Here is a 24,768-nt window from a genome sequence, read left to right on the forward strand (position 1 = left end):
GGACAAATTGAGATAACAATGACTGAAAGGGAGAGGATTCAAAGATCCAAATTCTCAAAGGGAAATGCAGATAAGGCATGCACAAAATTAAATGGACAAAAAAAAAAAATATATATATATATATATATGTATATAACTATCCTTTACATATTCATAATGGTAACCACACATCAAAGATTCAGAACTGAAGTTTAAAAACAAAAAAATACAAGGAAAAACATGAATTTACAGGAAGACACTGAGTTGTCAGAGAGAGAGGGCCGGAGTTGAGGCTCTGTCCCAGGCAAAAGTGCTGGTGGTATCCATTGTTATTCTGTTGAACCCTAACTCCTCCCAGTGTGTGGACTCAGTGCCACCATAGCTGAGATATCATCAAACTGGGTAACAGAGGTTCTGCCTAGAGGATTTCCTGAAATTTCACCTCCCTCAACTTGCAGCCCCACCCAAGCCACATCACAATGCATCCTCTGTGAGTCAGGTGTTGACAAGCTGACCTTGTTGACCAGCGCCTAGATTCACACTGGTGGCAGCTGACCACAGTTTCTGGTGTGGCGTCTTGAGGCAACTATAAACACAGGATCTGTGGATTGCTTGCTAAATCTTCACAGGTAGCCAGCCCCGAAGGGTCACAGACTGGTGCTAAATTTGACCTGCAGCTGAAGCCCTCTCAGGACTGAGCCGCTGGACACCTACTACACAAAGCCACAGTAATATGACTAGGAGACATAGGAACTTTGCTTACTACATAGAAACAGACACAGAAAGTCAGCCAAAATGGGAAGACAAAGAACCATATGAGAGAATAGAATAGAGATCCAGGAATAATGGGGTCAAGCAATCTAACAGATGCAGAGTTCAAAACACTAGTTGTAAAGATGCTCAATGAACCTAGGGGAAGAGTAGATGAACTCAGTGAGAACTTTAACAAAGAGATAAAAAACATAAAGATGGAAATGGAAATTATAAAAGAGAACCAGTCAAAAATTAAGACTACATTATCGGAGATGAAGAATATATTAAAGGGAATTAACAGAGTGGATGAAGAAGACAATCAAATCAACAATATAGTGGATGGGGAAGTCAGGGTCACCCAATCAGAATGGCAAGAAAAGGAAGCCAAGAATATAATAATTTGAGGAGTCTTTGGACAATGATGGAAAACTTCCCTAACTGAAGAAAAAATGATGGAAAACTCTCCTACCTGGTGAAAGAAATAGACATACAACCCCAAGAAGCTCAGAGAGTCCCAAGAAATAGGAACCCAAAGAGGCCCACAACAAGACACATCATAATTAAAATGTCAAAGGTTAAATATAAAGAGAGAATATTGAATGCAGCAAAAGAAAAGCAGTTAGTTACCTACATGGAAGCATCCATAAGACTGGCAGCTGATTTCTCAAAACAAACTATGCATGCCAGAAAGTTGGCCCAAAATATTCAAAGTGATGAAACCCAGGATCTACAACCAAGAATACTTTACACAGCAAAGCTATCATTTAGAGTCAAAGAACAGAAATAGAGCTTCCCAGACAAAAATAAGCTAAAGGACTTCATCAACACCCAGCCACCATTACAGAAAATGTTTGAGGGGCTTTTTTAAGAAGAAAAAAACGTGTATCAAAAACATGAGTAAAAAATTGCAATAACTACATATCTATCAATAACTACTTCAATAACTACTATCAATAACTACTTCAAGTGGAAAAGAATTAAGTGCTCCAACCAAAGGATAGGGTGGCTGAATGGATATGAAAACAAGACCCCTACGTATGGTGCCTACAAGAGACTCGCTTCAGATTAAAAGACACTCACAAACTAAAAAGAAAGAGATGGAAAAAGATACTGCCTTGATGTACCTGGAGGGTATTGTGCTAAATGAAATATGTCAGATAAAGACGAATACCAAGTAATTTCATGTACATGCAGAATCTAAAGAACAAAATAAACAACATCAACAACAAAAATGGAAACAAACTCATAGATACAGAGAATATTTTTATGACTACTAGACAAGAAGTGGGTTGAGGGGATGATGAAAAAAGAGGAAAGAATTAAGAAATACAGATGGTTAGTTACAAAATATTTATGGAGATATAAAGTGTATCTGAAGGAAAATAGTCAAAAATGTTTTAATAAATATGTAATGGGGAAGAGGAGTACTAGATTTAGTGGGGTGAACACTTCAGCTCTAATCACGATGCTGTACAACTGAAACTAATATATTATTGTATGCCAACTGTAATTGAAAAAATCTCATTGAATTATACAGCATAAATATGAGCAACTAATTATCTATTATATTTCAATAAAACTGGGGAAAAAGACTTTATTAACTTATCACTTTTGCTATATTGATACAGGGAAGCTCATGTTTGCCACTACCAACTAATTTCTGGCCAAGAACAGAAGATGTCATTTAGCTTTCATTTTCTATCTTTTTACACTTTTGGAGATTTTATATATATTAATAAATTCTATTATAGTATATGTTCCAGTATAGTATATGTATACACCTCAGGAAATAGGGAAGCTGGAACATATACTATAATAGAATTTTAAGAAGGAAAACAAATATAAAGCCATAGCCTTGGGTTTAATGAATACTAATGTGATTTCCAAATAATAATTGGAAATCTGAATACATAATGGTTAAAATTTTGCATATATATAATAAATAATGTTAAATAAATATTACTCTTGGGATTAATAGTTTATTTTTCTATGCACTAATTTTGCTTTATGCCTTGATTTAACTTTTAGTTATTTAACTTGCAACTTTTCTTTTGACCAGCACAGAGCTTTGGGAGTATTAGGAATTTGACATATATTTTTAAAATAATTATTTAATCAATTCATACTATATTAAGGAAGCAGTATAAAATTATGTGCGAAGAAAATTGTATGTTAAGAAAGTTTATATCTCAAACTAAATAAAGCTGATACTGACTTCATTGATTCAACAATTTTTTTGAGTGCTACTATATGCTAATTAAGGTGCTAAGCATTGAATGAATACAGAAAGATTTGCACCATGGTTCAGAGTTCCAGAGAGTTAAGTTTAATCATCAGTTAACTATCAAATAACACCATTAAAATACTAACAGTGATAGTGTACAGGGTACTTCTTAAGATGAGGATAAATTATTTGGGTACTAGAAGTGATTTTTTTTCCTGATACTATTAATACAGTAATACCATTTCATAGATTCAGCTACATATGCGCATGCACACATATACTTAAAATCTATTAAGATAAACGATGATTAAATCTATCATACTTAAACTGATGTCTCACTCACTATCATTATCATGAGGAAGGTCATTTCTATATCTAATTAAGCATGATGTTCTTTTAGTTATCGTATAAAGAAAATTGCACAGAATTAAATTCTGTCCCTTAATTGCTTATTAATCTGGAGAAGAAAAGAAATTGTTGACATGGACGAAAGTGTATAGGACAGAAGTAAGGCTCGTTGTTTTAAAAACATACAAATAATAAATTATTTATGTTAAAAATTGATGAAAGACAACTAAATTTTAGTTTCCTGGGTGAAAGTGTAAGAATAAACAAAGACGAGGTAGAAATTTTGAAGAATAATGTTAATCTGATAAAGTTGTAGCAAAATAAAAAAGAATTCATTCATACACTTTAAAATAAATTTCTGCAGTCCATTATGCTTAAAATAAAGAGATTTCAAGTTGATGTTTAATGCCGAAAGCTAAACTTACCAAGTTTTTCAGAACCTGAGACATTAGGAAAAAAAGAGTTGCCTTGTGTGACGTAAAAGAACCATTTAGGAACATCTGAGCCTGGTAATAGTTAAGGGAACTGAAATGAGGTTCTTCATGGGTAATCAAGACAAGTTACCCGATCAGGAGGTAATATAGTAGCCTTATTCTTACCTTTTAAATGAATAAAAATAAGCTTAGGAAATATAAGGAAAATTTTGCTTTCTCTATAGTACCCTGTGTACAGCCTTCAATTAGAAATTCTGCAGATGTAGAAAAAGAGGACACGATATTTAAAATATTTCAATAACTGTCTTAGGAATGATGACTAGTTAAGAATTATAGTTTATTAAGAAGGTAAAAGCAAAGGTAGTTCCTTTGTGTATAAGCATTCATGCTTTCCAGCTCAGTGAATGATATCCACTGAGCAGGCTACTGACAAGAAGAGGTTGTATTATAGATTATTACCCTGTATCTGAGCGGTAATAATGCATGTCTGGAAATAGATATCTGATCCCTATTCAAGTATAGACAAACCTAAAACTGATTTTCTTTTTTTTCTTTTTTTTTTTTGCACAAAGATATGTTTTCTAACATCATTATTGAAATGTAATTTATATATAAAAATTAAAAACATAATTTCAAAGAGATATCTGCACCCCCATGTTCATTGCAGCATTATTCATAATAGCCAAAATAAGGAAATCACCAAAATGTCAATTGATGGATGAACAGATAAAGAAAATGTGGTATATGCATACAATAAAATAGTATTCAGCCTTAAAGAAAAAATAAATTTTATCATATGAGACAATATAGTTTTTTTCTTGCATTATTGTTGATATTATCTAAGAAACTTTTGCATATGTTTTATTTGGATACTAACAAGCTTAACATGTTTAAAGGATGTTTTACACTTCTATCTTTGTCATGGTTACTGAAAGGAAACAGAAAGTTAGTTAATCGAAGTTGTCAAATGCGGGATAGCATTACCTAATTGTGAATCTCTCACAGTATAAAATCATGTTTCCTATATCTCAAGGAGGATTCTAATATGTTAGATTTAATTTGTGTACAGTAACACAAAATTAGATATATCTCATCTCAATATTAATCTTTTCTAGGTTTCAGGTATTTCCCTTTATTGAAGAGAATTTTACTTTCAGTGGAATTGCAGAGAGAAAAAGAGGGTGGTGGTGGCATTTTATATTATCTATATGCTTTACTGGAAGAAAAATGGAGGAAAAAAAGGACAAAATTCTCAAATCATCTTATGATTGTTACCGGAATGCCTGAACTTAAATACTTCTTGTTATGCTCTACACTCAGAACACTTCTTGCCCAATTTACTCTTTGACAGATTTCTCTTGATGCCAATATTTTGCCTTATGACAATCTATCTAAGAATCAGTCTCCAGGAATATACTGTCTTTCAAATCAGGGACAACTAGTATGTGACAGAAATTTATTGAAGCCCACAGAAGTTTAATGGAATGAATGTTGTTTTCTATGTTCAAATATGTATGTGAATAGCCTAAGTGGAAATAACGCACATGGTCCAGACATTACACATATTTTATTCAGCAAATACATATGTTACTTAATTATTTTCTAATTGCATATATCTAATCTGGTCAGGTCATTTAATATGGACTCATTTTTAAAAATTGAATAAAACAAACACTATATTCAAGGATGAAAAGTAGTTTTTGACCTACATGCAGACATCAGATTACTGGTAATGGTTATCTAGAGTTCTCTATCGAAAAATATTAAGGAAGTACTTTGTGACAACATAGATGGATCTTGAGATAATCGTGCTAAGTGAAATAAGTCAAGAAAAGTTAAGAACCATGTGATTTCACTTTTATGTGGGATATAAAACCGAAAGCAACAAGCAAACGAGATAAACAAAAACTCAGGGACACAGACAACAGTTAAGTGGTTACTAGAGAGAAAGAGAAGAAGAAGGAAGATAGATAAGTATGAAGGGGGTCAAATATATAATGATGGAAGGAGATTTGACTTTGGGTGGTGAACACACAATGTAATATACAGATGATGTGTTATTGAATTGTAAACTTGAAACCTATATAATTGTGTCAACCAATTTCATCTCAATAAATTTACTTTTTTAAAAAAGAAAGCACTTTTGATTTCAATGAGGAAAAGAATTATGATTGGTAATATTGGTCATTGCTACAAAATAAAGAGTAATATGTATTATGTATTTACTAACGCTGGTCTAGAAACAAATATATACGAATCAAACATATTCATCCAAATGTATTCACATAACAAAATTTTGTCCCAGTGCCTCTTATTGCTTATTTTTTTTTCTAAATTTAAGACTAGTAGTAAGTTGCCATGCTGTAGCTTTGACATACCAATAAAGGCATCACAAATGGGAAATTATTCGCTATAAAATATGAAACAAGAATTGATTTGATGTACTACCAAAGAAACTGCATTTAACATCTGACCCTCCAAATTACAATTTTGTAATTCCATTGGGTCATTTTCTCCATTTTTCCCATGGTTCCTCTCTGATATACATTGTTTCATGCTACTAGAAAAATAATTTGTGTCTTTTATTAATTCTACTTGTCCCAGTTCTCTTCTTTTTTACTATTTTTGCTTGTCAAATTAAGCAGGAAATTTAAATTCAAATGCTGAGAGGCAATATGTTTAATATAATTGCTTGAATTTAACAGGATCTAAGATAATAGTTAAATTCTTAATATTGTCATCAAGGTAACAGCTGGCTATTTATCTTGTTTCTTTTTCTAAGGTCAATAGAAGGGCCCCAGAGCCATATATGATCATTTTTATGAATATTTTTCAACTCCTTAACTAAAGAAGAAATTAGATTTAATCATCAGGAAGCTATCTGTCTCTTTAGAGGCAACAGTCATTGGAAAAACCTCAGTTGCAGTATTTTAGCTCCAAGTTCCACAGGATAGGTTAACTTGTGAGGAGATGGACTACAACAACTGTGCCAACTAGTTGACAAAATAGAAATTAATATTTTTCTTATCTTCTAAAAAGACCTTTAAGGTGTACCTTCAGTTATAAAAGGAACATCAAAAGAGACATAGCTTGATGTAGAATTGTTTTAGGAGGCCTGTTTTTATAAACTTATGTGTTTCATATTTAAAGGAAAAACTATATTGCCATGGGATATGCTATGGGATACCCTCCAAGACCAGTTCATGAAAGCCTGTTTTCTATGCTTAAAGCTACTTTATATGTCTTCTCTTTAAACTCTATTCTTTCTATTGCTTTAAAAGAGCATATATATATTCCAAGTTAACACTCTTTTCTTGGTGCCTTCCTATAAAAGAACTCACAGATGGTGAGACGAGGTGACACTTCAAATTAGATATGATATTTACATAGCTCAGGTTTATATACATTTTTATGACATGTAAGCTGCTATGTTTGTGTTTTTGGTTCATTTCAAAATATTTTGAACAGATATTAAAAGTTTTGTCAAGCAGTACATTTTTACTATTTAAACATCATTGGGAAGTATTCAGAAATAGTCTTTATATTCCATAATGATTCTATGATCCCCAAAAAGGAAATTAAAAGTATTTGGTAATTATTTGTGAGGAATTAGTTTTGGATTTGTGAAGGATTTTAATAGCAAGCTATAGTGCAGATAAAATATTTCAGTAGAACCACTATTATCAGAGTACATCTAGAGGATTCCTGGACAATTGCAGTAATAATTGAAAGGAATTGAAAACTATTGCTAAAGTTCAAGCTAAATCTGTTAAATATATACTATTTATCTGAATAAATATGATTAATTTTAATAAGTTTATTACAGTTTCAATAAAAATAGATGAACCAAAAATGACTATTATTGTGAAAAATGTTGTATTTTTTACAATTTGAAAATCATATTTTATATGTTAATGTCTGTAGTTTGATAATTCAATATATATGATATATATGTCATATGTTATTATATTATACATATTACATATGTATATATAATCATATATAATATATATTTACATGAGGAAAAATAAAAATGATTTCAAATATTAAATATGAACCGGCAGTATAGCTTAATGCTTAGAATATGGGATATGTAGTTAGACTGTTTATTTTGAACCCTGGATCAACCACCTCTTAATTTTTAAACCTTGATTTTTTAATTTTTCTACACTACAGCTTCTGCATCTGAAAAATAATAATACTTCAGATGATAATTTTATTAAATTATAAAATAGAAGGTACATAGGGAATAACTAATATATGATTAAACACTATTCTTATTACTTCCATGGCTACTTCTTCCAATTTCTCTTCAATAATTTTCTCCTTATATGTTTTATTCAATTGTCCTATAAACTTCTTTTCCACCTTTTATTGTTGCTGCAATCATAGAAGTACATTATTAAAAACTTTCAGGAAAGAACTTATAGTTCAGCTATAAGGAGTATCATTTGCTGACAGCCTCTGGCTTTTAGCATCTTCAGGATGCACTTATCTCTTGAGCCAAAGCCCCACTCTTCCTAGGCAGCAACTAACCAATAGCTCAGCATAGCAGCAGTACTAGGGCCTGGTTATTTCTGCTTGATGATATGCTCTCCAAAGGAGCAATCATTGCTCCAAGTCTTTCTGTGGGTTTGGCCAAGATCTAGCACCAGAGCTTCAGAGTCTCTGTACTCATGTTGTTTTCTCCTGCTTTTCCCTCTACACATATTAGATGTGTGCAATCTTAAGGTTGTGACACATTTCTAAATCATTCACCAATGATAAATTAGGAGAAAGTACCAAAGAAGAAAATTATCTTCACCTATTTAATTCCACCTTTTGAAAAGAAGAGTTGAGGGAATAATGTGTCTAAGTACAATGAAATTGATTGGTTTTTACTCAGCTTCATTTATGCTCTACGAAGTGTAGGTAACAAACAATTAAAACCTAAATGTAAAGACCAGAGGGTCTTTTTGATAGCCCATAAAGTGATCCTCTTCTTCCTAGGTGTAGGATAGAAAGCAAAAATCAAGCTCAGGTTTGATAGAGTAGCCAAGCTGAAATGATGATTGAATGTATGACTAAGGTCTTTATAAAGGCCTAAGCCCTTCTTGGAAAAACCAAGGACTATGGCACATTGTACAAGGGTGTCTCTGTGGATTGTCCAGAAGATTTTGACTTCTCAGATACCTCTGGTACCTCAGCACTCAAAAAAATTTGCCCATACTTTCCTATTAATAACTAGTATTTATGCAATATAGGAAAACGCTGCAGAATTATTCTTATTGAAAGGAACAGAGACTCCCTCAGGAGCTGCCCCTTACCTCTTCTCTTGGCTGCCATGCCAAGAACTAGGAATAAATCACAGTGTAAATCCACTGTGGATATCCTTCATTGAGGACATGGAGTACTGATAGGTCTGAATTTTTAGAGTGCTTGATCAATTGGGCCAGATTAAGTCTAGATAAAGAAGAGTTTATTGACTTTGAGGTCCTCTCTCAGGATAAAGTTTTAATACCTGACAAGGCTTCCAGAAGATAGGACAAACTCATTGCTAAAATAGTCCTTAGACTACGGATGGTGATAGCTCATAGTTAGTGAAGTGAAAGTGTCTGAATTGCCCTATCAAGTAGTAAATGAAGAACTAAAGAGACTCAGGGAGGTCAGCTGGCTTGAGGACAGAAAACCCAGCAAGGATTATGTTCCATTGGAGTGTTCAGAGGACACACCACTTACTGAAGCCTTCAGGAATATGCTGGTGAGAGGAGCACTGGAACCACTAATCCCTTCAATGATGACTCTTCTCTGCAGGCCAAGGCTGAGAGCAAGAATGGCAGTCACAAAGCTGGGATCATTAGTATCCATTGTGATGATATCTCTTTATTTCTCAAGCCCATGTTAGGGAGATGTGGTTGTGAAACTTAACTATGAAAAGCCAAGAGGACAAAATTACTGTAATGACTAGCAGACCTGCAAAGTTGAAGGGATGATTAAAAGAATATGGCATCTCTAGACATAATGGATATAGCTTTATAGCTAAATATATATATATATATTTATATATTTATTTAGCTATATATATATTTATATTATATATTTAGCTATATATATATATATTATATATATATATTTAGCTATAAAGCTATATCCGTTATAGCTTTATATATTCCAAGTATATATATTCCATATATATATTCCAAAGAGGGCAAGACAAAATGAACAAGAAGTTGAAGATGATTACCCCAATAAAATGCATTTATTCCTAACCAATTTCAGAAACAGACTCCTTTTTTCAGCCTGGAACAAGTTGATTAAAGTGACTTCCAGATCCCCAGGAGGAAAGACCCTAAGACACCAAGCCCAGTCTATACCATAGCAATTCTATCAGAATCATTACAAAAGAACTTACAACCATTTACTCAGGCTAGTTACTGTACACTGAGGAAAGGGGAATAGCCTGATATTTCAAAAACTATTAGGGGGTTGTTTTGACATTGACACAGAGACTTGAAATTTTACATGGCTTCTTGTTAAAGCTGAAACATTTGGGAACCAGATAATAAATGTGTATCTGGCTGAAATTTCCATTCCAGTGGACCCCTGGGTTTAAGTGTCTGTGAGCCCACCCAATGGTCATTTTCACAGTCCATGGGTATATGACTGAGTTTGACAAACTTGGCAGTTAGAGTAATACACAGATTGGTTTGTTTGCCAGTCAGATAAAGCTATCATAGTAGAGAAGGCCAAATGAATGTCTATGAGACTCATTTCTGGCCAAAATAATAAATATAAAATAATATTGCATAAAACAGAGATCAACAAGAATGTTGCCTCACTCAAAAACTTGTGGAATGTGTGGGTGGTCGTCACTATCACGTCTCCATTTAGCAGTCTGATCCTTACAGAATAATTTATAAACAACCACGAACTCAACCAAATAGTAACTCCAAATCACAGCTGCTATGCCATATGTGTTATCTTTGCTATAACAGATTAATACAGCCCCAGGTACATGCTATAAATCTATTGTTTGGCATAAGTATCCCAGTCATGTGATTGTGAATAAGAAACTATCCACAATCACATGTAACAGATAAAGTATGTGTTTATAGCTTCATCCCAGGGCTTTGTTAACTTTCTCACTCTCTTTCATAAAATAGTCTGAAGATATCCGGAACATTTTTATATCCTGCAGAACAGGATATATATGATGTTCTGCAGGATATAAAAATGTAACATATATGTTACATTAATGACATGCTGATTGGAAAAGGATGTACATTTCTGAACAATGTGTGATCTTTCTAAAATAAAATCTTTTCTCTGTAACTAGTGCTTGGTTTGGACAAGACTCTAGTAGATCTTAGTTATGATCTGAGACAATATCTTTTCAGTCTTGTGTCCTCTTTTATTTCTTTTCACAGGAATTAGATTTGCATTACTGTCTGGAGGATTTCCCTGACAAATTCTTCTTTCTCTTACTTTTATATTTACAATTGATACCCCCTCACTAATCCCCTTGTACTTCTACTTCTGCCTCAGAATCTTTTTCCCAGAAGACTCAATAGATTTTTGTTCCTCTTCATCTTTGTTCTGCTTCTACTATTACTTTCTTCTCTATCTCCATATTTGACTTTATTCATGTGGAAGCACACAAATTGCATTTTTCAAATTAAATTTAATAAATACTTATTGTATTCCCAGTCATAACCCTATGCCTAGTATTTTAAGGAATGTGGTAAGTTATCTACAAAGCTTCAAAATTCTCTTAGAAAAGGTGACAGAGAAAGGAAAAATATTTAATTTACTGATAGTCCTCTACTTTTCCTGGAGAAGTGCATGTGTGGAAATGAGGACATGTCTGAGCTAGACACTAACTTTGATGGCATTAGGCATGGAGATAATGTTAGACAAAACAACAGTGCAAGCACCATATATGGTCCTTCCCTATCCCCAATTATCTCTTAATCAGTATGGTCTCTCCCACAGATATACTGTAATCCACCAGTATTAAATTAATAAAGATCATGTAACCAAAGGTTTATTCTGCTTTTCACAGCTAGAAAAAAAATATGGGTAAATACAACCCATTCAATCAACTTTTTTTTATTTCACAGAAAATATTGTAATTATCTGAGAGAAACAATGTCTTCCTGAGGTAGCATAACATAATGTACAGTGACATCTGGCAATTTTAACAGTCTCAGATAGCTTTAATTTGACACTGTTCAAAGGAAAGAAAAATGGAAGGTATCACTTAAACAACAGCTAGAGGTCAGTTCATTCTAAAACTGCAGATATAATCATACATCTCTTACAGAATGCAGGTCTGATGGGAGGAAAGGTGTGATAATATAGAAGCTCAATGGAGAGTTGTTGGCAAAAGAGTCTAGAAATTACTACTTTATAAGCCCTGGCGGCATATATACTTCCTTTGAGGGAAACATTCTTTATTGTTCACACAAATTATGACACTTTTCTGTTTGTTGCAAACAAGCTACAATTTCCTTCACCATTGTTCTGAATTTTGTTAACTCCACATTTATTTTCCCAAATTTTCAAGCCTCAAACTCCATAGTCATTTATGACTTTTCTCTTTTCCTCATTTCTCAAGTCTAATTACATATACAGAAAATCTCTGATTTACAAAGTCTTAATATGCCACTTTATAGTCATGGATAAAAATCCTATTTCTGACCACAAAATAATATTGGCCAATGTCAACACAGTAATATTTCATTGAGTGAATGGCCAAAAGTTAGAAGCCTATCTTGATCTTCAGTAATTAAGATGATTATTTTTTTAAATAAAAAGCAAAGAATAATTTAAAGATTATTTCCCTAAATACTTCTCCAATTCTGAATTTAGTTCAAGGGTCTTTGGAGCAATAAATACTTGCTACAAGGATATTAATCAGGGGGAAAAGAGAGATTTTTAGTTCAACTATACTGGATTTTTATTTCAAGAAACATCAGACACTTTAGATTATGTATAAAAATATTTCACGGTTTTCAGTCATGTATGGCTTTTATATTGAATGCTTAATTTTACATAGTTTTTATTAAATTTATTGAGGTAACATTGGTTCATAAAATTATATAGGTTTCAAGTATACAATTCAATAATACTGCACATGAATATTGCAATGTGTGTTCACCACCCAAAGTTAAATTTTCTTCCATCACCATATATTTGAACTCCTTTACCTTTATCTACCTTTCTTCCTCCCCTCCTTCCCTCCGGTAACCACTAAACTGTTATCTGTGTCCATGAGTCTCTGTTTGTTTCTCTTATTCATTTGTTGCTTTCAGTGTTATATCCCAAAGATAAGTGAAATCATATGGTTCTCAACTGTTTTTTTTTTTCCTTTTAGGTGAGGCAACCTTTGGTTGACCTCACAGATTGTAAGGACCTTGTCAGGTTTCAATCCCTTATTATTATTTTTTTTTTATTTTATTTTTTTGTGCCTACATCACCTGGTCTTCTTAGGTGGTCTCCCATCCAAGTACTAACCAAGCCCAACCCTGCTTAGCTTCTGAGATCAGACGGGATTGGGCTTGTTCAGGATAGCATGGCCGTAGACTCTCAGCTTTTTTTTTATCTGACTTATTTTGCTTAGCATGATAACCTCACAATCCATCTACGTTGTTGCCAATGATAGTCTTTCATCTTTTCTTATGGCTGAGTAATATTCCATTGTATATATGTACATATTTAATACAGGGGCTAGATTGAAATTTAAATGTTCTAAACTTTGATGAGTAGAAATTAATAAAAATTTCTTTATTTCCTGTAATTGAAGACAAAAGCTCTGTCAATCAATTTTCCTAGAGCAAACATCTTATCTTAACTCATTATCTTGTACTCAGTTAGTCTTTTTTTTTTTCAGCAAATTGAAATATTTTTGCAAACTCTATCTAGATTAAACCTCAGATTTTTAAATGTAAAACCCAGTCTTTTGGGGGTATCTTACTCCCTCTCAATTGGCATACAGTGTAATGGCTTCTTCCTAAGATGGCATCTGGGAACAAGAGAAAGTTAATATATTCTCAGAGGTTTAGGAAAGAAATATTTGATGCTGTTTCTTTGTACTCACTGTATTGTCTTTGGATTAACTGAGCCCACCTGCTCCTACCTTGCCATGGGTTAAGGTATAGGTTATTTTACCCACCCTTTTGGTCGTGTTGGTGTCTTTTTAGTGACCAAAGACTCCTTAGATGCTTTCTTTGCAGCAAGTTGGAGTGTAAGGCCTGCCTGTTAGTCTATGAATCCAGACCCTTATCTCAACTCTAGCTAACCTACTGCATCTGTTCCATGTTGGATACAAAACTGTGTCAAACACAAGCTTACAGAATATCCATGGTATGAGCAGGAGAGTAAGAAATACATCCTGACTTTCTTATATTTCCCCACACTTATCTGCATGTCTTTACCTTCACTGCTAAATTGTTGATTTCATTTTTTTTAACCTTGAAAGGGAATTCAGGAAATTTGCAGCTGTAATCTTCCTCTCTCTCTCTCTCTATCCCTCTCTCCACTCTTCCTCCCAGCACCAGAGAAGTAATATGTGTAGTGCCTGAAGATATTTTTTATTCATATTGGCATCTCTCTGACTCTATGGTTTACTCTGGTAAATTCCAGTTTGAGTACTATCAAGAAAGACCTAAAACTTAGGGCTGAACAATAACTTCTGCACTCAGAAGTTTTTAGCACATGTGTCCTTAATAGAGAGATTGATGGGGAAAAAAAATAAATTACTAAAGTAGAGCGATACATTAGATCTTATTTCTCTACCTATGTTAGTAAATTTATACAATTGTATCTTATTTTCTTTTAATTTATTCTTATGATCTATTTCTATATTTTTGAACCAGACTGCCTTGGTTTGATCCTAGTTCCATCACTTAATAAATGAATGTTTTTGGACTAGTTATTTTACATCCTTATACTCCAGTTTTCCATTTGTAAAAAGGGATACTAATAGTATATACCTGAGTAAATATATGTTACATATGTAAACATATTTAGAGGAGTACATAGCATATAGAAAATATTAGATAAATATCAGTCTTGTAAATTGAAAATGCATTTGTATGTGTGTATGTATTCATGCACATTCTGTGGTGATTAGAAACTGAGGAAAGATTTCATGCTAATTTATAAAAATGCAAAATCTGGAGTGCTAATTTATTCATTTAAAAAAACAATTTTAACTTCTAATGGATTAAGGCATTTTCTCTGATTAATAAATAGAGTCTAGGATTGCCCAGATAGAGCAGGCATAAGGTTACTGAAGCAGGGGTGGGAAAGAGGGCATAGAATACAGAATTAGAAAGTGAGATGCCTTATAGTCATGCTTTTGTCATTTTCTAAAGTACAGACAGTATTAACTATTTTTAAAAGATAGTTTAAACTTGTTAGTTATCACAGAAATGTAAGTTCAGACAGTGAAATATCATGTTTCAGCTTATCACTATAACTTAATGGGTCAAAGCACACTGTAATACAGGATGACAAAATATATTTTAGTTTAAAAATCTAACCTAGAGATTTTTATAATGTTTTACTATGTAACAGTTGCAGATTTTCATAATGTTGACCAAAGATTTTGCAAAATCCAGTAGTACAATACCATAAAAATACTTTGATTGCTATTTGTAACACTTATTATATGTGTTTTAATGTATACTTCCCTAGAATGTTTTTTTAGAGTATAATGCCAAACGAAAACATCAAATTTGGTTGTATTTGTGTTAAGTAGTTAGGCAGGCATGAGTGACAGGTACCAAGGCTCAGCTCTGTAACCATAGAAACTTCTCTTGAAGACCTTCATTAAGGACCTCCCGGAAATGCCTCTCTTTTAGGGTTATATATTACCCCAAATCCTAGAGCACAAAGTCCATAAAAGCTGCTGGCTAAACCTGCCACAAATGCATGTGCAGAAAATACTGCCCATAATTTCAGCCACAATATATCATCATTATAATATCAGGACTATTCCTGGAAGTTCATGAATCTAATTATAGCAGACTGAATTCTGGGCAAGCACATGCACAGTAGGAAAAAAGTTATACAGCAGCCAATTGCCAGTCAAGGTGACCTCACATACGGATCATCTAGGCCCTCCCATCACAGACCAAATATAAACAGACCTTCTCATTTCTGCTGGTTATAGCGTTCCTGACTGGAAACCCACTCCTCCTTTCGGGTCATACTATCTTATTTCTTTATCTCCTAAATTCCATAGGGCTGCAGCCTTCCCTACCATGGCCCGTCTCCTTCTAAAATGTACTTTCAATAAATCTTACATTTTCTAAGTCTCGCCAACCTGTAATTCTTTGCTGCGTTGGCGGAGAAGAATCGAGGGACAAAACACAAAGCCACTGTCCATCCTCTTCCTTTTCCCCCTGCCCCTGGGGCAACACTGGATTTCATATTGCCCCAGTGGTGACATTTGGAATTAAAGATGACATATGTGAGAGCATACTGTAGCTAAAATTCCTTTCAATGCTAGTTATAAAAACAAACTATATGCAAGTTAAATTCAAATTAGCTATGTTACGCATAGTTTCTATTGGAAGCATTAGTTTTAGATGTCCAAACCATAAATAGATTTTAGAAGCTTTTAATCAGCTCTAAGATACCAAAAGGAAGAAAGTTTATTTTCTTTCTGTGACAAGTTGAATTACAGATGTGTTTTGAATTAGCAGATGATAGGAAATTGAGTATAGTTACCAGGATATTAAAAAACACAAATGTAGTTACAAGTACCCCTGATCAATTAAAGAGAAAGCCTTTTCAAAAACAGTGTGAACTCAAAAGGTAAATAGGAAAATCTATAAACTAAGTGGATTGAAAACAAGGATTAGCAATATATCTTTCGGAAACAGCCTGGGTCTTATACGGGCAGATGAAAAATAGCCCACATATCAGAGATGAGCTTTTACTTTCATTAAATATTTCCAATTGGAAATTTACTTTGCCCCTGCCTCTACATTCTCTATCAACTCCTTCTGTCAACCTCAGACACATTTGTGTTCCATATTCTAATTATATAATCTGCTCTAATTGAAGTTCATTAAATACTTTATTGATACTGACTTTACCAAAGTCAACCACCGCTCTACCTAAAACTGGTTTACAAATTTATAGCTATGCTTCAGTGATTTTTTTATGCATTTACTCAGTTATGCAGATTTTTAATAAACCCACAGAGCTCAGAAATATAAAGCCAAGCAAAGAGATGATGGGGAAAATAAAAGTGGCTCTCCTTAGATATTTTTGTTTCCTACCAAATTGTCCTTGAGTTTGTCAGTATTTTCTAAAGTCTGTAACGTTAGATATTTTTACAAGGATTTTTTTTTTTTAATGCCTACAGACCCTGGTATTCCTAGGTGGTCTCCCATCCAAGTACTAACCAGGCCCTACCCTGCTTAGCTTCTGAGATGAGACAGCATCGTACAAGGATTTTTTAAGTAGTCTTATCTTACCAGTAAAGAACAACAACAACAGCAACAAATCCCCAAGAGAAAAATAATTCTTAAACATTACCATTTAATTATAATTGCTCTTTCACAGATGGCGTTATCAAGAATTTACAGAGGGAGTTTATTTCTTTTAAGATTTCAAGCTATCATATTGATCATATTTAATTAACAACATATTGTCTTTTGGAATCTTGGAACATTATCCACGTTTTAGGTTCAAATTTAATTTTATCTTATTTCCTTTAAACTCCCCCATATTATGAAATTCCTTAAATCCACCTTGAGCAACATATGCTTCGCTATATGTCAGAATCCAGCTGCCATAGATCAAGACCATGGAGGACAATATGATTTCTTAAAGGATAGAGTCTTTATTTTAAGAAAATGTGATTTGATAACCTCTGGAGTGAATTCTCCATATTCTATAAATTGAGAATATTATTCATTAAATCTATCAAGCTTAAAACATGATCAAATACAGGTTGTACTTATATAAAACAAAAGGAACCATTGGAGTCATAAAAATACAGTTGGTTCAGTTAGCACAGAATATTACAATGACATTCAATTAATCAGGTTGCCTTTAGCAACTTCTTTAGCTCCCCAGGGAGACAAGACAAAGTGAGGAGAAAATGCTTTAAACCTAGGTCTAAAAATATCTCATTTTTTGTAGATTCAACTTAGCACTGTTAGTTGAAACAAAGACACTTTTACAATTTTCATATTTCTAAAATGTTTTTTAGAAATTTCTATTTGACTTTAGTTTGATGTAGTCCCATTTGTTAGGTTGAAGTTTGCATTTACATTACCCACGTAGCAAAGACAATTCAGTGCTTCAGGGTTTTAAATTTCAAGCATGTGCTGCTAGTAACTCTGTGTGACCTGAGAATGTGTTTTAGACTTTCTATGTTTCAACTGTTTTTACCTCAAAATTAGTCTTTTAACCCTCCATGAATCTGTGACTCCAAGAAAACAATTTTGTAGGACAAATATTGTATGCTCTCATCTGGTGGGTCGCTTATGGTAAATAGTAGACAAGATTATTTAGAAAATGTTTGTTTGTTTATTTATATTTTAGTAAGTATATTTAATATGAGATCTACTCTCAAAAGAACTTTAAGTTTACAATACATTATTGACATCTATATGGACAATGTTATATGTTGAGTTTCTAGAAATTATTCACTTTGCATAACTAAAATTTTATAAATGTTGAATAGCAACTTTCCATTTCCCTGTTCTACTAGTCTCTGGCAAACACCATTCAATTTTTTGCTTCTGTGAGTTTGACATTTTTAAATACCTCGTATAAGTGGAAGTATTCATTGCTTGTCTTTCTGTGTTTGGTTCATTTTATTTAGTATAATATTCTTAAGGTTCATCCACATTCTCACAAATGGCAAAATTTCTTTTTTTATAATGATGAATAATGTTCCATTTTATGTATGTCCATTTATCTGTTGGTGGGAAATAAAGCTATTTTACATTTTGGCTATTGTGAATAATTCTGCAGTGAAAATATGAGCAGAGATATTTCAAGATCCTGATTTTAATTCTTTGGCATAAATGTCCCAAAGTGGAATTACTAGTCATATGGCAGTTCTGCTCTTAATTTTTTGAGAAATATCCATACAGTTTTCATAGTTGTTGCACTATTTTTTAGTCCCACCAACAGTGTACAAGTGGTCCAACCTTCCATGTATTTACAAAAAGGTCTTTGTTTTTATGATAGCCATTCTGACAAGTGTGAGATGATACCTTATTGTGGTTTTAATCTGTATTTCCTTGATTATTACTGATGTTGAGCATTCTTTCATACACTTGGTGACTTGTATGTGTTCTTTAGAAAAAAACAAAAATTATTCAGATCCTTTGCCCATTTTTAAATTCAGTTATTTCATTTATTTATTTGTTTGTTTGTTTGTTTATTTGTTTGTTTGCTATTGAGTTGTAGAGATTCTTTAGGTACTTGGAAAGTAACCCTTTATCAAATACATAGCGTGTTAATATTTTCTTTCACTCCATAGGTAGCCTTTTTTATTCTGTTGATTGTTTCCTTTGCTGTGCAGAAAGTTTTAAGTTTGATGTCAAATTTTGCTCTTGTTTTATCTGTTTTTGGTGTCATATTCATGGAATTAATGTGAAGACCAATGTTATGAACTTTTCCTGTATGTTTTCTTCTATGAGTTTTAGAGGTTTGTGTCTTATGTTTAAGACTTTAATCCATTTTGAGTTGATTTTTGTGTATGGTGTGAGATCAGGGTCCACATTCATTCTTTTCATGGGGGTATCCAGTTTTCCAAATACTATTAGTTAAAGAGACTATCTTTTCTCCATTGTGTACTATTGGCAGCGTTGTTGAATATAAGATTACTGCATATATGTAGGTTTATTTCTAGGTTCTTAGCTATATTGCATTGTTCTATGTGTCTGTTTTTATGCCAGTACCATAGTGTTTTGATTATTATAGCTTTTAAATATATTTTAATAGCAGGAAATGTTACACTGCCATCTTTGTTCTTCTTCCTCAAGGTCTTTTGTCTATTCAAGGTCTTTTGTGGTTGCATAAAAATTTAAAAAGGCCTTTTGAATTTGGATAGGAATTCCATTGAATCTGTAGTTCACTTTAGATAGTATAAATATTTTAACAACATTAATTTTTCAAAGTCATGAACATAGAATAATTTTCTTATTTTTTCTTCTGCTATTTCTTTCACCAATATTTTATTGTCTTCAGTGTTACATTTTGCAGCTCCTTGGTTAAATTTATTATTATTTTTTAAATTTTATTTTATTAGTTTCAAGTATACAGTACATTGGTTACACATTTATATAGTTTATAAAATGATCATCCTAATTGTTGTTTCTCTCTCTGGCTTCCCACCTAGCCATTACATTAATGTTAACTGCACACCCTATCCTATGTTCCCCATCTCCGTAACCATCTATCAAATATTATTGTACTTCTTTAGCCATTTACCCCTTTCTCCTAGCCCCTCCTCCCAAACCACTTTCCCTCTGGCTGTCACCAGATTGTCTTCTATATTTGTGAGTCTGTTTTGATTAGTTTGTTTTTTTTGTTCCCTAGATTCTGTATATAAGTGAAATCAAATGGTATTTATCTTTCCCTGTGTGACTTATTTCACTCAGTATAATAACCTCTAGGTCCATCCATGTCATTGGAAATGGTAAGATTTCATTTTTTTTTAAATGGCTGAGTAATATTGCATTGTATATAGAAACCATAACTTCTTTATCCAATTGTCTGTTGATGGGCATTTAGGTTGCTTCCATAGCTTGGCTATTGTAAAATGTGCTGCCATGAACATAGAGGTGCATAGATTTTTAAGAATTATTGTTTCGGTTTTCTTGAATAAATACTCATAATTGCAATTGCTGGCTCAAAAGGTAGATCCATTTTTACTTTTTGAGGAAATTACAAACTTTTTTCCATGGCGGCTACACCAATTTGCAATCCCACCAACAGTGTATGAGAGTTCCCTTATCTCCACATCCTCGCCAACACTTTTTCTTTGAATTATTGATGGTAACTATTTTTCTAGGTGTGAGATGATATCTTATTGTGGTTTTAATTTGCATTTCTCTAATGATTAGTGACCTCGAGTATCTTTTCATATGTCTATTGGCCATCTGTATTTCTTCTTCGGAGAAATATCTATTCAGGTCTTCTGCTCATTTTTTAATTGGATTGTTTCTTTTTTGTTGTTGAGTTGTATGAGTATTTTATATATTTTAGATATTAACCTCTTATCAGATGTATCATAAGCAAATATCTTCTCTCAGTCAGTGGGTTGACTTTTTGTTTTGTTGATGGTTTCTTTTGCTGTGCAAAAACTTTTTTAGTTTGATGTAGTCCTATTTGTTTCCATTGCCTGAGGAGATATGTCTGAAAAGAAAAACTAGTAGCAATATCAGAGAGATTACTGCTTATGTTTTCTTCTAAAGTTTTATAGTTTGGGGTCTTACATTGAAGTCTTTAATCCATTTTGAGTCTATTCTTGTAACCAATGTAAGAAGGTGGTCCAGTTCTATTTCTGTGTATGTCTAATTTACCCAGCACCATTTATTGAAGAGACCGTCTTTACCCCATTGTATATTCTTTTATCTTTTGTCATATATTAAATGGGCATATAGGCAAGGATTTATTTCTGAGCTCTCTATTCTGTTCCATTGAGCTATGTATCTGTGTTTATGCCATGCTGTTTTAATTAATGTAGCCTTATAGTATAATTTGATATCAGGTACTGTGATACCTCTAACTTTGTTCTTCTTTCTCAAGATTGCTGTGGCAATTCGGAGTCTTTTATGGTTCCATCCAAATTTTAGGATCATCTGTTCTAGCTCTCTGAAAAACACCATTGGTCTTTTGATAAGGATTGCATTGAATCTATAGATTGTTTTGAGTAGTATTGTCATTTTAATGATGTTGATTCTTCCTACCATGAAAACGGTATATGCTTCCATTTATTTGTATTTTCTTCAATTTCTTTTTTCAATGACTTATCATTTTCTGAGAACGGGTCTTTTACCTCCTTGGTTAATTTGATTCTCAGATATTTTATTGTTTTCGATGCAATTGTAAATATAATTTTTTTTTTACTATTTCTTTCTGAAAGTTCATCATCGATATATAAAAATGCCACTGACTTCTAAATATTAATTTTGTATCTTGCTACTTTACTGAATTTATTCATCAGTTCTAACAATTTTTTGGTGGAATTTTTAGGGTTCTCTATATATAGTATCATGTCATTGGCAAATAAGAGTTTGACTTCTTCCTTTAGAATTGGGATACTTTTTATTTCTCTTTCTTGTTTTACTGCTGTGGCTAAGACTTCCAATATAATGTTGAAGAGGAGTGGTGAAAGTGGGCATCCTTTTCTTGTTCCTGATCTTAAGTAAAATGTTTTTAGCTGTAGGTTTGTCACATATGGCCTTTATTTTGTTGAGGTATGTTCCCTCTATTCCCACTTTGCTGAGAGTTTTTATCATAAATCGATACTGGATTTTGTCAAATGCTTTTTCTGCATCTATTGATATGATCATATAGTTTTTATCTTTCGATTTGTTAATGTGGTGTATCACATTAATTGATTTGCGGATATTGTACTAACCTTGCATCCTCGGAATAAACAACTTGACCATGATGTATGATATTTTTAATGTGTTGCTGAATTCGGTTTGTTAATATGTTGTTGAGGATTTTTGCATTAGTGTTTATAAGAGATATCAGCTATAGTTTCTTTTTTTTTTTGTAATATATTTGTCTGATTTTGGAATCAAGGTAACAGTGGCTTCATAAAAGGAGTTCATTGTTTAGTAGCACGTGATTTAGCCTCCATGTGTTTTTGTATTTTCCCATTTTTTTCCTTGTAGCTGATTTTTAGTTTCATACCATTGTGATCGGAGAAGACTGTTGATATGATTTCAATCTTCTTAAATTTATTGAGACTTTTTTGTGTCCTAACATGTGGTCTATCTTGGAAAATGTTCTTGATGCATTTGAGAAAAATATATATTTTGCTACTTGGAGCGAAATGCTCTGAAAATCTCTATTAAATCCACCTGGTTTAGTGTATCTTTTAGGCCTATTGTTTCCTTGTTGATTTTTTGACTGAACGATGAGTCCATTGGAATCAATGGAGTGTTAAAGTCTCCTATTATGAGTGTATTATTGTTGATCTCTCCTTTTATGTCAGTCAATAATTGCTTATGTATGTAGGCGCTTCTGTGTTGGGTATATATGTTTACTAGGGTTATGTCCTCTTGATTTATACATCCCTTTATCATTATATAATGCCCTTCTTTGTTTCTTATTATAACCTTTGTTTTAAAATCTATTTTGTCTGATATAAATATTGCTACCCTGGCTTCATTATCATTTCTATTCGTGTGAAATATCTTTTTCTATCCCTTTATTTTCAGTGTGTGAGTGCCATTTGATCTGAAATGGGTCTCTTGTATACAGCATTTGCATGGGGCTTGTATTTTTTATCCATTTGGCTACCTTATGTATTTTTTTCCTTTTTTAACACCTACAGCACCTGGTTTTTCTACTTGGTCTCCCATCCAAGTACTAACCAGGCCCAATCCTGCTTAGCTTCCGAGATCAGATGAGATTCAATTTATTTTTAATTTCAGGGCGAAATGGCCGTAGACTACCTTATGTCTTTTGACTGGAGTATGTAATTTACATTTAAAGTGATTATAGATAGGTACATAGTTACTGCCATTTTATTATTCATATTTGTTTTTCTTTTTTTCTTTTTTCGTTTTTCTTTTTTATCCCTTCTCTTTTTACAGAAGTTCCTTTAACATTTTTTTGTAATACTGGCTTATTGGTGAATGGATTCCTTAAGCTTTTTCCTGTCTGAGAAGTTTGTTATCTCACTTTCCATTTTAATCAAAAGCCTTGCTGGGTAGAGTATTCGTGGTCGTAGACACTTGTCTTTCATAACTTTAAATAATTCTTGCTAGTGCCTTCTGGTCTGCAAAGTTTTCATTGAAAAATAAGCAGACGTTCTTATGGGGGTATCCTTGTAAGTAACTAGCTACCTTTCTCTTGCAGCTTTTAATATTCTCTCTGTATCTTTGGCATTTAAATGATGATGTGTCTTGTTGTGAGTCTGTTTGAATTCCTGTAGTTTCGGACTCTTTGTGCTTCCTGAACTTGTATGTCTAATTCCTTTGCCAGGTTAAAGAAGTTTTCTGCCATTATTTCTTCAAATAGATTCTCAATTCCTTGCTCTTTCTCTTCTCCTTTGGGTACTCCTATTATACAGATATTGTTATGCTTCTTGTTGCCCCAGAGGTCTCTTAAACTGTCCTCATTTATTTATTTTTTTTAAATTCTTCTTTCTTGTCATTGTTCTGATTGGGTGTTTTTTGCTACCTTGTCTTCCAGTTTGTTGATTCTATCTTCTGCTTCATCTGTTGATTTCTAATAGTGTATTCATTTCAGTTATCGTATTCTTTATTTCTGTCTGGTTCTTTTTTATGGTTTCTATGTCCTTTTGTTTTTTTTAATGCTTACTGTCTCTCTCTTTAGGCTCTTATTAAGCCCATTCATTCTCTCCCAAAGATCTTTGAGCACCCTTATAATCATTATTTTGAACTCTGTCTCTGATAGGTTGCTTGCCTCCATTTCATTTAGCTTATTTTCTGGAGTTTTCTCCTATTGTTTGATTTGTGCCATGTTTCTTTGTTTTCTCATTTTATTAAACCTCTCCATGATCATTTTCATGTGTTAAGAATATTTTTTTCGTCTCTCAGCCTTGACCAGATGACCTTATGTGGAAAGTGTCCTGTATAGCCCAGTGGTGTGCTCTCTCTGACCATCTGTTCCAGGGGCTCTAGATGTGATCTTTGTGTGGACTGTGTGTGTAGCTAAGGCTTTATTGTTGTTAGTACATCAGTGCATGAGATTAACACTCAGGCTGACTACATGTGGGAACTGGCTGCAGTCACAGTGTATAAGTTGCTATGTGGAGAGCTGACCCCACTGAGTGGGATTAGTTCTAGAGTGCTTCTGTACTTGTTG

At 33.0% G+C, this 24,768-nt stretch overlaps 1 pseudogene; it reads right to left on the reverse strand.

Moving 5' to 3' along the window:
- Nucleotides 1–13,184: 13,184 nt before the first annotated feature.
- LOC120600187 (uncharacterized) lies at nucleotides 13,185–13,303 on the reverse strand (annotated as a pseudogene).
- Between the last annotated feature and the right edge of the window lie 11,465 nt (nucleotides 13,304–24,768).

The sequence above is a fragment of the Pteropus medius genome, unplaced genomic scaffold (assembly GCF_902729225.1).
Source record: "Pteropus medius unplaced genomic scaffold, Ma_sr-lr_union100, whole genome shotgun sequence".
NCBI lineage: Eukaryota > Metazoa > Chordata > Mammalia > Chiroptera > Pteropodidae > Pteropus > Pteropus medius.